We start from the raw sequence: 11387 nt of genomic DNA, 5'->3' as shown, positions 1-11387 counted from the left end.
TTTACCTTAATTTCCAAACTATAACAATCTGTACCTATATATTTTGAAGGATATTATTATTTTATAGCATTTATTTCTCACCTCCCTTCCCAGTAGCTCAAGGTAGAGTACGTGATTCTTACCCTACCCATTTAATCCTCACAACAACCCTGTGAGGTGGTTTAGGCAGAGAGGCTGTGACTGGCCCAAGGTCACCAAGTGAGCTTCATGACTGAGTGGGTATTGAACCCTGTTCTCCCGGGTCCTAGTCCAAGACTCTAACCACTATGCCACACTGGCTCTATTAAAGGTGTAGGAATCTAGGTTGTGGTTTTTTTCCTACCCTGCCCTAGTTGCCATGTTGCAGATACTTCTTGATGCGTACTGCAAGGGATATGCCATTGGCAGCACTGTTTTAATTTAGTCTGTCATCTGCTTGTCTAGTATTTTTAATTCCATAGATTGGTCTTGATCTCTGCTTTTTTTCCCTTCTGTCTTTGTTGAAGCTTCATCAGGTCCATGTTACGTCTCTGCCTCCTCTGCTCTTTATTTCTTCCTGATGGGGTTATTTGCTTCCATTTTGCTCCATTATTTTAATTCTTGCGATACATGTGAACTCAAAGATATCGCAGAGCTGGAAGAGTCATCTCATCTACTCCCTTGCAGTGCAGGAATCTTTTTGCCCAACATGGGGCTCGAACATGACCCTGAGATTAAGAGTCTCACCCTCCACCAACTGAGCTATCCTTCACACATATATTGTATGTGAATTTTTTAATCTACCAATTAGTCCTCTGGACTCATTTGTCGCCATTGATACAAATGGTTATGAGGATACTGCATCACACATAATTACGCCATGAATGGACAGCATACACCCAAACACAGACATGGTAATCTCAGGTCGAAAACATTGCACGTGTCCAAAAAAAATAAAACAAAGCCTTGTGTTCAACTACATAAAGGTGTGATGTCTACAGCAGCAGCCAAGAGAGAAAATTGCTGGGTGTTTAAGTGTCCAAGTCAAATAAGATGCTGTTGAGGATAACTTGCCATTCCACAAGGCACGCTTAAGTCTACATTTGGGAGTTCCTAGAAGCAAGTTAGCACCAATAGTGTCTTTGTTTAACTTGGACATGCATATGTTTTGCCCTTTAGCAACTTGGCTCTTGTTGCAGAGATCACACCTCCACAGGGGCCAAGAAACATCTCCTGGCTTTGCCAGTTCTTTAGCGTGGCAGTTATTTGCAGGGTGAAGCAAATCAGATATTAATTTATGTCCATTGAGCCAATTAGTGTAAAGATGTAAAGAAGACTGCCAAAGGGACATAATATGTTGGCATAAAAAGTAATTGGACCAGAGTAGGAGGTGTTTGCATTCTTTTTGACTGAAGTCAGTGCATTCGTGAATTAAGTTGTAATCGTTTTTAAACACCAGATGGGGAAACGTCTACAAGGAACAAGTCAAAATTTAGCACCGGGGGGAGTTCCCGCACAAGGGAGTGTTAGGGGCATTGTCGATGCTGTGTGGTTTTGTACTTTGATAGGGCTTGGCATGAATTTAGTGTATTGTTTAATCTTACTGCATTTGTTGGCGTCCATCTGTCTCAAGAGACAATGGACAAGTGCCCTTTTGGGAGAGGTGAGTCCAGTTGTTGGAAGGTTACATCTGCTGTGGCTGTAGAAACCGATATAACAGAGACATGTTTTGTTGCAGCTGAGGCAGCTGCACCATGGCGTTTTTTCTTTCTGCACTCCTCCCAGTGGTCATTCCTCTTCTGGTCACTACTATGGATATCTCCAGGCACTGCAGTAATCTGCCACACGGTGGGGTTAATGTTGCCAACCTTCATGTCACATTTGTGGGCATCTTTGTAACACAGAGTTCATACCCTCCAGCATTTCTCCAATGAAAATAGGGACACCCTATCCATGCGCTCCAAGATTTCTCTGATGAAAATAGGGATGTTCTAAGGAAAAGCAGTTGTGACGCGGGTGGTGTTGTGGTCTAAACCACAGAGCCTAGGGCCGATCAGAAGGTCGGCAGTTCGAATCCCCGTGACAGGGTGAGCTCCCGTTGCTCGGTCCCTGCTCCTGCCCACCTAGCAGTTCGAAAGCACCTCAAAGTGCAAGTAGATAAATAGGTACCGCTCCGGCGGGAAGGTAAACGAGGCTTCCGTGTGCTGCTCTGGTTCACCAGAAGCAGCTTAGTCATGCTGGCCACATGACCCGGAAGCTGTCTGCGGACAAACGCTGGCTCCCTCAGCCTACAGAGCGAGATGAGCGCACAACCCCAGAGTCATCCGCGACTGGACCTAATGGTCAGGGGTCCCTTTACCTTTACCTTTAAGGAAAAGCAGGATATTCTGGGATCAGAAACCAGACACTTGGAGCATCTGAAGTTGGTCTGCCAACGGGCCTGGGGTCTGAAGCCAGCTCCCAGTAGAGCACGCCTTATTGTATATTGATTAATTAATAGGAGGCTTCGATTGGCCTATATAATATTTATACCACAAATTATTTCCATTTTGTCTTTTTTAAATTTATTATTTTGGCATTGTATGTATTGTTTGATAAAGTGTGTTCTCCATCACGGGGAGCACGTGTTGCGGTTGGGGATTCCAAGACATCTTGCTGTTTCTGGGCAGATGGTTTGGCCAACTCCTAAGCAGGGGCGGGCTGTTACTGGGGAAATTTAGATGTTGCCATTTAGTGATTGACAGTCCTATTTGTTAAATACAAAGCACGCAGCAACAGATGTCCTCTTTCGCTGTGTGCTTCGGATCACCCGCCCTCCCTTCCCTAATGTTAGGCTGTTTGCTTGACTTTGCTATTGCCTGTCATGGGGTCATCTGCCTTGGGGCAGGGGCCCGGTAGGAGTTTTGCCATTTGGCTGATTAGTGTGTGCCACTTGGTTTTCGCCTACCGCATAGCAAATCGTCACAACTTGTAAGGTTTGCGGTTAGGCACTGGTCTGGAATTGGTTGCTGGGGGGGTATGGATTCGGCTGTGCCTGCCCCCCAAAATGCTGCTGCTGGTGGAGGGGTATGGATTCGGCTGTGCCTGACCCTCCAAAATGCTGCTGCTGCTTCAAGGGTTTTCCGTTAAAGGAACCCAGGGGCTCCCACATGCTTTTGTCCAAAACCCCCTGGCAAGGGGCTAGGGCCACGCAAGCCCTGGGAGCATTTTGGGGAGAGGTGAGGCATGGTTCCCAGTCCCATCTCTCTCCCCAGGTGACTTACCCTTCCTGACTTCGCGGGAGGTGCGAATGTCAGAGCTGTCCCCGTGCGGGGGCAGTTAGTGCTACCAATGCCTAAGCAACCACTCACATTGCTGTAATTTGAATAAAGTTGTGGCCAAAATTATGCCAAAAAATGTAAACAAAAATTAAGTGTCAATTGTGTTTTCCTTTGGGGTGTATTGAGGACCTCGACATGCAACAATTGTCCCTAAGCGATGCACAAGTAACTTAAGTTAGACGGTAATCTATAAAATCTGAACTTAGCTAAAATATCTGCTGATTTTTTTAAAAAAAGGAAAATATTCAGTAAGCATCAGAAGTTCAACATGGAAGGTCTGTCTGGCCTCAACCAGAAGTGAATACCATAAATTTGGACCCACAATACTGAAAACACAGATTCTGGTGGATATGGGTAAAAACAAAAAGATAATGTATTTAGGTTGATGTTTTAAATGCATTGTAAATCGCTGGAAGACCTTTGAGTAATAAGTCATCATCATCATCAACCATCAACAGTCACAGCAGACGAAGAAGAACCCCCAAAGTTTCCCTTCATCCCCAAACCCTCTCCCAATTATAGCCTGGTAAATAGGACCCAGCTGGACTTCCTTTCATATTTTGTAGTTTTTTGAAACCTTATAAAAGAACATTTTCTTTTATGAAACTGTTCCATAAAATTGTGTACTGTGAATCTACTGGGTTTAAAAATATATATATCAAAATGAATCATACAGTCCTTAATCAGTAATATGAGAGGCATGAGACATGCTACCTAAATATTAATAGGCACATTGTGTCTTTTCAAAATTAGCAAGATCTCCCATTGCTATCACTGATCAAGTCATAATCTTGCTCCATCTGTCTTCAGCATTATGGTAATATCAGCTGCTGAAGCTGCCTGATTATAGTTCCTATGATTTGTGCACATCTATTAGCAAGTCAATTTCTCCGAAAATAAATATTCTTGAATCTTCTTTCCATAAGCTGATTTGAGAGGCACAAACACACTCCTTTGACTCTTTCTTCCCAGAAGTAATATAATCTTGTTTACCAATCTAAGCACTTTTCTCCAAATAAAAACTCTTCAGAAGAAACATTTTTCTTGCGCAGGTGAGTTCATCTTGTCCCTTATATAGACAAGCTCTCTGAGTGCCTTCTTATATTAAGGCAAATATTACAGAAGTGGGCATCACTCCTACATTTAGGTTTCCATCTTGTTCTGAACATAGGGAAAGCTGACTCTGAATAAAGGAGTCAAGCAAAACTTCACTTTTCTGACTTCCATGCACGATGAAGCTGATAAAAGCAAGCGGTGTAAAGTGAGCAAGAAAAGCTTAATATGATCAGATGTAGTCCTCCTTTCTTGAATGTTCTACCGCTGATGAAGACTTGTTGGCCTTGGCTCACTTGTTTTAGATGCAGTGACTTGTTTTCCCTCTGTCTCCTCACCCCACCCCAATTTTCCTTTCCTGGGATTTCTCCGCACAAACCCTGGAAAATCAAGATTCTAAAATGTCTGCAGAGAGTTGCCCTACAACTGATGGAGGGAGACAAAGACAGAAGAGGACAGTCTCCACTATTTCTCCACATGATGCTAAATGCACACTGCACACTCTTCTGATTTGAAAGTCGGTAATCCTGTATTTACAGGATCTTGTCACGATGGCAGGATTCCATTGACAACAGCTTCCTGAACCTGCTCCTCCACCGCAATGTTACAGGCACAGGTCTACATTTTCCTGTGCCACTCCCTACAGCCCAGGAAAACCCTCTACAGCTAAACATGTAAAGCAGTCCAAACCAAACATGCAGAATTATCTCTGCACTCGGTTCTGCGAGTGGCAATAGTTTCCCACCACAAGGTGGCTACAGCAGGAGCGCCTGACATTTCCAGGAGATTTACACAGCGCTAAAAGCTTAAGAAATGCTGGCGTTATGAACACTGTTAAATGCGCTGTCATTCATGTGACAACAAATTGTTATTTTTATTATTATTATTGCTATCACCAGAAATAGCGCTCAAACCTTGAAAGGCCTTTCCCAAAAATTATGTTAGTATTACTTTTAAAAATTGAATAGCTGTTGCATTTTATATGTTGTGGCACTTGATATTTTGAATTGTACAGGGAGACAGCATTAGCAGAGTTTGCCTGCCATCTTTTGATCCTTGGAATTTGTTTCAGAAGGTGCCGTGGAAGTGAAATTTACCTTTCCGAGCTGACCTTCAGGAAATAAAATAGGCCGAATCATGAAAAGTTTGAGGTTTACAAAGTTCTGCATTGCTTTTTACACAAAGGTACCATCCCATCCTGTTGGCCTTTTCTCTATTGAATCACACTGCAATTCAGTCTATTTCATTTGTTGCTGTTGTTATTGCACAACACATAGTAGCACTGAGAGGAAGAGGAGTAAATGTACCATTAATGCCAGGAACATGTTGCAGGGGACATCTGCAACAAAACACCAGAGACCTTAAATTCTTTCTAAAGGGTTGGATCCTATTGAAATCAATGTGACAAATGAGCAGTGACTCAAATTACATCTCGTTAAATTAAACTACATTTAAGTGACTTGGTCTGGATGCAGCCCAATGTTCAGTCTCGTGCCAATGCTGGTTATGTGAAACTTTATAGAGTGATGGTTTTCAAACTGCACTCCAGGGGACCCTGGGAAAGTATCAGTAGGGAGATCAGCAATTGCAGCTGGGACATCCTAAGGATACTTTGCCCACCAACACTTTGCCCTTACAAGTTCAGAGGTTGGATGACTGTGCAGCAGCATCTAAAGCTTCTCCATACAGAGTCAAACCATCTACTGCACTTTTATCTACACTGACTGGCTCTCCGGGGCTTCAGAATGCATGTTGGGCAGAACATGGCGCCTCTGCCTCCAACTGAAACATATGCTTTGTGGGGCAAGGGGATTAATTGTCTAACGGATTGGTTGGGAGACAGCTTCTTTGCCCCTAAAGCATAGCAGCAATTCAGGAGGAAACCTATTTCCACAAGACATCAAATACAGATGATTGATGATATGCCGCAATGCATGCTAAGGTACAAACTGGCCTGCAAGGCAGATATGGATAACAACAACAGTGCCAGAGTCTTAGAAGCATTTTAAACACAATGATTTCAATATGTAAAAATATAAGGGAAGCATCTTTTAAACACCCAGGAGTGTAGTAGCTTGCATCCACCAGGCCAAACTCTACAGTCATACCTCATGTTACGTTTGCTTCATGATACGTTTTTTCAGGTTGTGTCCCGCAGCGACCCAGAAGTACCGGAAAGGCTTACGTCCAGTTTTAGCTGCTCGCGCATGCGCAGAAGCGCTAAATCGTGCCATGCGCCTGCACAGATATGGTGCTTTGGGTTGCGGGCTTTTCATGTTGCGAACAGGCCTCCGGAATGAATCCCATTCGCAACCAGAGGTACCACTGTATTTTGAACAACAACTCTTATCTACATGAATATTGTAGCAATTATCTGTACCTGAAGCAATTACAGGTACCCATGACTAGAGAGGCTCTTTCCTTAACATGCTCAAAGCAAGGAGACATGCATGTCCACTCACCATCCATTTCTAACACAGATGGACAATGAACTATCTCCCAGCTGTTTCTCTTCCTTATTCTGTCACTAACTACGTGTCCTTCAATACGATAAAGGCACTAAATACATGAAACGCAATGGCTTCTTTTCCTTGCAAGTGAAGTTGGGAACAAAATGTTGTACCAAACCTGGAGGCCAGACAATTTTGTTTTGGGGCCCGGATCCAACCTGCTTTGAATAATGCGTGTACAAAAGCGAAATGCAAAAAATTAAGCAATCCTATCCAGCTCTTGAAATATCCACAGCAATTATCGGTTAAGAAGATTTTGTTGCCTAATGTTTTAAAACCAGATGGAGGGGGAATTGCTTCTCTTTGCTGATCCCAGAAATCAGGAATATCCAAAAGGTGGGTTGTGGTGGGGGGTGTTCCGCTGCTGAATTCAAGGAAATTATGTGAAGGCAATGACTTCATGACCATGTTGCCACAACATTCCTGAGAGTGTCTATCCTTCTGAGTTCATCAACTCCTATTATCTACTAAAACCACCAATGGGACCAAAGTTCAAGAGAATCAATGATGATTGTGAGCAACACGGCATACAATAAACCACTCCCAAGTGCTACTGTTTATTGGAATTTAGAAGGTCATCCTACAAATTGCTCAAGGCCTAAGCACTTAGAGCACTTTAATGACACACCTTCTTAACTTTTCAGAACAGTGTCTGCTTTCACCACTTGCAATATGGCTATTTTTATTTTTGTGTTTTGAGTACCCTCAAACCTAATCATTTCAGTCATCTCCACTTCCGAATAACATATGAAATTAGCTTTATTTTCTGGGGGTGTCTGCCCCTTGATTGATGTTGAATGTTACTGCATTACTCTGCTATGTCTTGGAAGTGAGGAGAAGATTTTCATTTTGGATATGTGGCAACAGGACAAATCTGTGTCCCATGGACTCATCATTGGCTGGTACTCTTACCTATAAAACTGCTCAAGATCTTTGCTTCATTGGGGAGTCAGTGTGGTGTAGTGGTTAAGAGCGGTAGTCTCGTAATCTGGTGAACCAGGTTCGCATCCCCGCCCCTCCACATGCAGCTGCTGGGTGACCTTGGGCTAGTCACACTTCTCTGAAGTCTCTCAGCCCCACTCACCTCACAGAGTGTTTGTTGTGGGGGAGGAAGGGAAAGGAGAATGTTAGCCACTTTGAGACTCCTTCGGGTAGTGATAAAGTGGGATATCAAATCCAAACTCCTCCTCCTCCTCTTCTTCTTCTTCTTCTTCTTCTTCTTCTTCTTCTTCTTCTTCTTCTTCTTCTTCTTCTTCTTCCCCAAGGCTCAGATCCAAACATGGACTTCCATCCACCTGCCCATACAGGGAAAAGAATATACATTATAGCCCCCCTCTGGGTGTAAGAGCAACAAAGGCTGCCCTCTTGACTGCTCTGCCACCGTCAGAGGTTTGGGGGAATCATGGCCCAGGAGAGGACATTCTCTGTGACCCTAAATTCTGAAATTTCCTCCCTACAGAGGTGCAAGGGATACCTTCCTGGTACAGCATCTCAAGTACCTTTTCAAGACTCCCAGGAGCTATAGTTTACACCCACAGAGCTATAATTCCCAGCGCTTTTAACAAGCTACAGTTCCCAGGATTATGGAGGGGTGCTTTAAATGTATGATATGTGAGCAGCCTTAAATAGGCATCCGGATGGTCATTGTGGGAACATGATGTTAGACCACCCGGGCCATGGATCCAGCATGTTCTTATGTTCATGAGCAAACCAGGCAAGTTTAGTGGGTGTCGGGCAGGTTGTGTGGCATGCACACACACCGAGAGAGGAGAGTGGCTGGTGGGTTTGGTGGGAATAGCTGAGAGCTACCCCTGCCACCCTTGAAGATCTGCTGCCTGAGGCAGTTGTCTGCCTCAGTCTGCAAATGGCAGAACCGGCCCTGATTTTGTCCAGCTCAGCCACGTTCCTGATTGTAGCCCCTTTTCTTCCACAGACCTTAATTGTTTCCATTGACTTTGTTGTTGTTTAGTCGTTTAGTCGTGACCGACTCTTCGTGACCCCATGGACCAGAGCATGCCAGGCACTCCTGTCTTCCACTGCCTCCCGCAGTTTGGTCAAACTCATGCTGGTAGCTTCAAGAACACTATCCAACCATCTCGTCCTCTGTCGTCCCCTTCTCCTTGTGCCCTCCATCTTTCCCAACATCAGGGTCTTTTCCAGGGAGTCTTCTCTTCTCATGAGGTGGCCAAAGTATTGGAGCCTCAGCTTCAGGATCTGTCCTTCCAGTGAGCACTCAGGGCTGATTTCCTTCAGAATGGATAGGTTTGATCTTCTTGCAGTCCATGGGACTCTCAAGAGTCTCCTCCAGCACCATGATTCAAAAGCATCCATTCTTCGGTGATCAGCCTTCTTTATGGTCCAGCTCTCACTTCCATTGACTACTATGCGTTAAAGCAAAAATAGCCGACCACAGTGATGCGAACTTTGCTAGTCTGTACACAATGATGCCCTTGTTTACCTGGGAATGTCAGAAACCAAGATAGCCATGTTAAGTTTTATGCCCCATGACTCTGCTAATGATGAAGCTTGCACTCTCAGGGTGTCGAGCCAGGTAAGGAAATCACTTGTGTATTTTATAAACAGATGTTTACGCTAACGTCATCAGCTATTAAACCAGAAATTATGAAATTTCTAAAATTAAAATGCTGTAGCTGGATCAGTTGGATAATGAGAAACTGATTGCTTCAATTATCACCTAGGGAATGAGTAGAGTCGTTGGAGAGAAAGGTATAATTGAGCCGATCCTTCTCAAATAGAATATTTTATAGCTTTTAGGCCATACTTGGAGAGAGGGGTTGCTCCTTGCTGAATACGTAATGAACCAGCACCAAATCGGGCGTGATGCACTAGGCAGATCTCTAGCAGAAAGCATTGCATGTTGGGAAGGGGGAAGAGAGAGAGATCATTTGAGTGGAAACTTTTGCCCTGTCTCTTTAATTAATTGTGTTTCACAAAACCTTGTCAGTTACTTTTGAAAGGTCAGGCTGATTTCCTGCCTGGCTGATTCACTGGAGGCAATAGGTGTAAAATATCTAATTGAATACAGCAAGCAAACAGATAAAGCATTCTTTCGGTGACAATCCCTGGCCCTGCCCAGCGAACCTTTGGCAGGCTGCTTCAAGAGAAGTCCCACAACAATCAAATAATTTCCTCGTGCTTCTGACCATGAGAATTCATTTGTGCATCTTCTTGGTAGCCAAGCTTGAATACACTATTGCTGTATTTTGCTTCTGAGATATGTCTTTGTTTTACAGTATACTGTACCCCCCAAATGTTTTTTGGGGGGCAATTCAGGGACACCACCACCTCGCTGACACCGTCCCCTGCTGGCTCCCTGCTGCTGACACTTCCTCACTTGCCACCATCCACAGTTCTCCAGTCGTCGGCCTCTGCAGCCTCTGGGGAAAATGGCGCCCCATTGGGAGAAGCCTGGTGCAGCTTGCTGGAAGGCCAGCCCAGCCTGCACTACATCTCCTGACATGGCATAGACCCGAGCAGCCTGGGGAAGGTTGCACCAGCCCTCAACGCATCTCCTGATGCAGCGCAGACTGGACCTGCCTCCATCTCCTCCATCACCGCAGGCGAACTTCCGGACGAGGAGGTCAATACGTTTTTCATCCGTTTTTTAGTCCTGTTTCTGGACTCATGCCGCAGCAGAACTAAAAAACACCCGTCTTTTGCTCCTTCGCTCTGGCGTGACCAGCGCAGGGGAGCAAAATTGGGACATTCGGGATTGGGAGGAGAAGCAGGGGCATCTTCTGCCAATTCAGGATGTCCTGAATAATTCTGGACACTTGAGGGGTCTGGCATAGGAAAGAATTAATATAATTATTATGTTAGCATAGAGAAGGCCCTCAGATGACAAGTGCAGGGTTCATAAGGGGAGGTGGAATCTTTGAGGCATGGCATAGGCAAACTTAGCCCTCCAGATATTTTTTGGGACTACAATTGCCATCATCCCTGACCACTGGCCCTGTTAGCTAGGGATGATGGGTGTTGTAGTCCCAAAACATCTGGAGGGCCGAGTTTGCCTATGCCTGCTTTATAGAACAACACCAGCACTTTGAATTGGGCCCCAAACTAATCGGCAGCCAGTGCAGTTGTGCCAGGATTGGTGTTATATTAGGGCTGCCATACGTCCGGGTTTTCCTAGACACATCCGGGAATTGGGCTGCAAAAATGGCATCTGTGTAGATTTTTGCTGAATTAGCAAAATGCCCAGGAAAACCCAGATGTTTGACAAGTAGGGTGATTTTTTAAAAAAATAAAATAAAATGCTTTAAAAATCCCCCAGAATCCCAATAAGAAAAGCTCAGCAACTTTGTCCAGATGTTCACTTTTGGGAATATGGTAACCCTAGTTATATGCTAGAACAGTCTAGTTCTGGTGAGCAATTTGGTCATTGCATTTTTGCACCAGCTGAAGTTTCCAAACCATCTCCAGAGGCACCCCCATGAACAACCTTGAGGTTACCCAAGCGTAGGTCACAGAAGTCAGGCTATCCCTTTCCCAAATGTGCTATAAAGTATAGTACACATGAAACCTG

Source organism: Podarcis liolepis (genome assembly GCF_965112155.1).
Source record: "Podarcis liolepis genome assembly, chromosome: 4".
Lineage (NCBI taxonomy): Eukaryota > Metazoa > Chordata > Lepidosauria > Squamata > Lacertidae > Podarcis > Podarcis liolepis.
This window is presented reverse-complemented; position numbering follows the sequence as displayed.